The sequence below is a fragment of the Petaurus breviceps genome, unplaced genomic scaffold (genome assembly GCF_028583685.1).
Source record: "Petaurus breviceps papuanus isolate PSGF00001 unplaced genomic scaffold, PetGlider_PUasm1.0 91133, whole genome shotgun sequence".
Taxonomy (NCBI): Eukaryota; Metazoa; Chordata; class Mammalia; order Diprotodontia; family Petauridae; genus Petaurus; species Petaurus breviceps.
The window spans coordinates 19116952-19122725 of NW_027187419.1; positions in this window are offsets into that span (position 1 = coordinate 19116952).

The following is a 5774-nucleotide window of genomic DNA, read 5'->3' on the forward strand; positions in this document are numbered from 1 at the left end:
CAAAAAGGAGGACACATCAGGGGAGATGGTAGCCAGAAGGAAAACATTAGTGAGGAGATAAAAGAGTAAAAGGAAGAGAGAGGATAAACAGGAGGAAAAATAGGATGGGAGGAAATACATAGTTAGTAATCATAATTGTAAATGTGAATGGGATGATCTCTCCCGTAAAATGGAAGTGGAAAGCAGAGTGGATCAAAAACCAGAATCCTACATCATTTTGTTTATAAGAAACATACTTGAAGCAGAGAGACACATACATAGTAAAGGTAAGGGGCTTGAGCAGACTCTATTATGCTTCAGCTGAAATAAAAAAAGCAAGGGTAGCAATCCTTATCTCAGACAAAGTAAAAGCAAAAAGAGACCTAATTAAAATAGATAATGAAGGAAACTACAGCATGCTAAAAGGTACCATAGACAATGAAGCAATATCAATACTAAACATATATGCACCATGTGGTATAGCATCCAAATTCCTAAAGGAAAAGCTAAGCAAGTTACAGGTTCATGACTAAGCAAGAGATGGAGAGCATTATGAAATGTAAAATAGGTCATTTTAATTCTATTAAGTTAAAAAGCTATTGCACAAGCAAAACCAATGCAGCCAAGGTTAGAAGAAAAGCAGAAATCTGGGAAACAATTTTTATAGCAAGTGTCTGATAAAAGCCTCATTTCTCAAATATATAGAGAACTGAGTCAAATCGATAAGAATACAAGCCATTGCCCTTTCGATAAATTGACAAAGGATATGAATAAGCAATTTTCAGATGATCAAAGCTATCTATAGGCATATGAAGTACTCTAAATCACTTTTGATTAGAGAAATGCAAATTAAAACACCTCATACCTATCAGTTTGGCTAATATGACAAAAAAGGAAAATGACAAATGTTGGAGAGGATATGGGAAAATTGGAACACTAATGTACTGTTGGGGGAACTGTGAACTGATCCAACCATTCTGGAGAGCGATCTGGAACTATGTCCAAAGGGCAACCAAACTGTGCATACTCTTTGATCCAGCAATACCACTACTAGGTCTGTATGCCAAAGAGATCATTAAAAAAGGGTAAAGGACCCACATAAAGAAAATTATAGCAGTTCCTTTTTGTGGTAGCAAAGAATTAGAAATTGAGGGAATGCCCATCAATTGGGGAATGGCTGAACAAGATGTGGTGTATGAATGTAATGGAATACTATTGTTCCATAAGAAGTGATGAGTAAGCAAATTTCAGAAAAACCTGGAAAGACTTAAGTGAACTGATGCTGAGTGAAGTGAGCATAAAGAAGAGAACAGTGTACACAACAATAGCAACATTGTGTGATGATTAACTATGATAGACATAGTTCTTCTCAGCAATACAATGATCAAAGACAATTCCAAAAGATTTGTGATGGAAAATGTTAACCACATCCAGAGGATACAGATCAAAGCATATTATTTTCACTTTTTTGTTGTTTTTTCTTTCTTGTGTTTTTTTCCTTTTGTCCTGATTCTCCTTTCACAGCATGACTAATGTGGAAATACATTTAACATGATTGTCTATGTATAACCTATATCATATTTCTTGCTGTGTTAGGGAGGGGGGAGAAAGAGAGGGAGGGAGAAAAATTTGGAACTCAAAATTTTAGAAAAATGAATGTTGAGAACTATCTTTACATATAATTGGAAAAAAAATAAAATACTATTAAGGAAAAAAAAATACTTTGAATGTTCAGCTACTCTTGCTTGATGTATGCTAATGCAACCCTATTACCACAGTCTCTCTTCCCTCAAACTTAAGCCTCCATTCCTACTGTTTGTCTCCCCTTTCCCTGGTTTTAGTGTTTAACTCAATTTATTAATTCCTTTCTCTTTCTTCCTTTTATCTAGTTATCTAATTCTGTTTTTTCTTTCTAATTTCTTTTTCTTTATTCCTTTTATCTAGTTATTAATTCTCCCCCTCATTTTTCCTCAGTTATATAGCTAATTAAAATCTCTCCTTTTTTCTTTTCTACTTGTTAGGTTTTTTTTTTTTACTTTTTATGCTTTTTTCTCAAAAGAATTTATGTCATTCTCTTGATTAAATTTTTCCTTTTATTTCTAAACTTTTTTCTTTGATTCAGTCTTTATACTTAATTATTCTGTCTTTACTCTTTGTGTTCCACTTGGAATTAAGGATTCTGAAGTTCTGAGTTTTCTCTTTTAAATAATTTTTATGTTATGTCCTTGTAGATTTTGCACCCACCTCTTTTTTCTTCTATGCCACACTCTTAGAAATATCAATTCTTATAGGAGATGGAATTATAATTGAAAAGGAAAGTTTTTTTTTAAACTGCTAACCATGTATCCCTAGGCATTACACTATCCACTGGGACTACTAATGCAAATCCAAAAAAAAGAGTTCTGGCCCTTAAGGAGCTTACATTCTAATGGGGTAAGATAACATATAAAATGGATCTGAAAAGGGGTGGAAGAAGAAATTAAAGTACCTGGTGTTGAGGCATGACTTTGAAGTCAGAGAAAGTGCAAACAGAGCCAGGAGGAGAATGAAGACAGATGGACCTGTGCTCCTCCATAAAATGGAAGCTCCAGGAGTAGCTCACCATTGGGAGAAGAGGGGCAGGGCCTGTGGAAGGATATATATATATATATTTTTTAAAATTATTTGTTTACTTTTAGTTTACAACATTCAATTCAACAATCTCTTAAGTTTCCAATTTTCTCTCCCTCCCTCTCCTCCTCCCCTCCCATAGTGGCATGTAATCAAGTATAGGTTCTACAAATACCTTCATGTTGAACTTTAGTTCTGTTGTAAAGGATTATAACCAACGGGCTGAACAATGATAAAGAAGGGATAAAACAAAACAAAACACAAATGAGAGAGAGCAAATAGTTTGCTTCAATCTGCAGACTCTGTAGTTCTTTCTCTGGATGTGGATATCCCTTTCCATCATGAGTCTTTTGTAGTTGTCTTATAACCTTGTACTGCTGAGAGGAGTCTAGTCTATCAAAGGTAGTCGTCATTCATACAATTGTGTACAAAGTTCTCCTGGTTCTGCTCTCCTCACTCAGCATCGTTCATATAAGTCTCTCCAAGTTATTATGAAGTCTTTCTGCTCCTCATTTCTTGTAGCACAGTAGTATTCCATTACATTCATATACCACAACTTGTTTAACCATTCCCCCAATTGATGGGCATCCCCTTGATTTCCAATTCTTTGCCACCACAAATAGAGCTGCTATAAATATTTTTGTACATAAGGGTCTTTTCCCCATTTCTGTGATTTCTTTGGGATACAGCCCCAGAAGTGGTATTGCTGGATCAAAGGGCATGAACTTTTTTTTTTTATAGCCTGTTGGGCATAGTTCCATATTGCTCTCCAGAATGGTTGGATTAGTTCACAACTCTACCAACAATGCATTAGTGTTCTAATTTCTCCACATCCTCTCCAGCATTTATCATTTTCCTGTTTTGTCATCTTAGCCAATCTGATCAGTGACATGTGGTACCTCAGAGCTGTTTTGATTTATATTTCTCTAATCAATGGTGATTTAGAGCATTTTTTCATATGCTTATAAATATCTTTCATTTCTTCCTCTGAAAACTGTCTGTCCATATCCTTTGACCATTTGTCAATTGGGGAATGACTTGTATTCTTATAGATTTGACACAGTTCTCTGTATATTTTTGAAATGAGGACTCTACCAGAAACACTGGTTGTAAAAATTCTTTCCCAATTTCCCACTTTCCTCCTAATCTTGTTTACATTGACTGTTTTGGTACAAAAACTTTTCAATTTAATGTAATCAAAATTATCCATTTTGCATTTAATCATAACACTCTCTAACTCTTGTTTGTCCATAAAATCTTCTCTTCTACATAAATCTAACAGGTAAACTATTCCTTGCTCTCCTAGATTGCTTACAGTATCAGCTTTTATACCTAGATCATGTACCCATTTAGACTTGATTTTGGTATATGGTGTAAGATACTGATCTATACCCAGTTTCTTGCATACTATTTACTAGTTTTCCCAGCAGTTTTTGTTAAATAGTGAGTTGTTATTCCAGAAGCTAGGGTCTTTGGGTTTATCAAACAGTAGTTTATATAGTCATTGACTGCTATGTCTCATATACTTAATCTATTCCACTGATCCACTACTCTATTCCTCAGTCAGTACCAAGTAGTTTTGATGACTGCTGCTTTATAATACAGATTGAAATCTGGTATGTCTAGGTCTCCTTCCCTAGCATTTCTTTTCATTAATTCCCTTGATATTCTGGCCCTTTTGTTCTTCCAGATGGATTTTGTTACTATTTATTTTCTCGCTCTATAAAATAATTTTTTGTTAGATTGATTGGTATGGCACTAAATATGTAAATTTATTTAGGTAATACTGTCATTTTTATTATATTATCTTGACATAGCCATGAGGAACTGATGTTTTTCCAATTATTTAGATCTGACTTTATTTGTGTAAAAAGTGTTTGGTAATTGTGTTCACATAGGTCCTGGGTTTGTTTTGGCAGGTAGATTCCCAAATATTTTATAATGTCTACAGTAACTTTAAATGGGATTTCTATTTCTTGTTGAATTTTGTTAGAAATATATAGGAATGCTGAGGATTTATGTGGGTTTATTTTATAAGTGGAAGAATATTTTCATGGTGAGTGGGCCATGGAGTTGATAGTTCGTTCCAGGATGAGGCTCAAGGAGCTGACATAAATAGAGAAGATAGAAGTGTAGCCTCATGGTAGAAATTTTCCTATGTTATTCATTGTACAACCATTTCCCCCCTCCCCTGCCCCTCACTCTCCCCATGATCATTTTCTTTCCCATTTGCCATGAAATCTCCTTTGTGGGTCTGTTGCTTCCTACCTTTCTTGATGGTTGTTGTCTACTGATTCTCCTACTCTCTGAGTACCAAATACTTGGAAACTATACCTATTGTAAGGTTCACATTTTGTGTGCATGTGTGTGTGTGTGTGTGTGTGTGTGTGTGTATTCCACCCCCCTTACACACACCATGGGGATGGACCCCTTTCACTTCTGAATTGAAATTTCTCATGGCTTCAATCCCCACCTTTGCCATCTTACCCATTCTTCTGTAGCCCTTCTTTTTACTCAGAGCCTATAGAAGTTATTTTCCTTTTGCTGTTTTTTTTCATTGACTTGATTAGGTTACTTCAAACATTCCCCAATATTTTTTACCTCCTCTCTCCCCTTTCATGCACCCTCTTATTTTAGAGCTAAGTCTTACAAAAAACATTAATTTTCCTGTAAGTTGGGTAGGGGAGAACAAGGTTATGAGGTTTTAGTCTATAGTGTTTCAGTTCTGTTCTTCAATCATCAGTTATCCTATTTCTTTAAATTTTGCTTTGATATTAATCTTCTTATATCCTTTTAGAAATAAAAGGTTGTTATTGTTAATAACTCTATAGGTATCTTTCTTTTTCTAATTTTTCCCTCTTTTAACAGTCTCTAGCAATGCAGTTATTTAGTTGCATGTATTTTCCTGTTTAGCTATATTCATTTATCTTTTTGTGTTTCCATTTTATGGGGAATTTGAATATTGAATTATCTGCTCATGTCTCTTTTTTTGTAGGAATGTTTCAAATGCCTTTCTTTTACTGAACATCTATCCTTTTTCACTAATGATTTAGCTCAGGTTTTCATGGCAGAATATGCAATGGTTTGTATATGAGCTCCTTTACTTTTTGGAATGTTATTTCATTTCCTTCTGTGGTTTCTAGTAGATGCAGAATTGTCTAATTTATTTGAATTTCCTTTCCTTT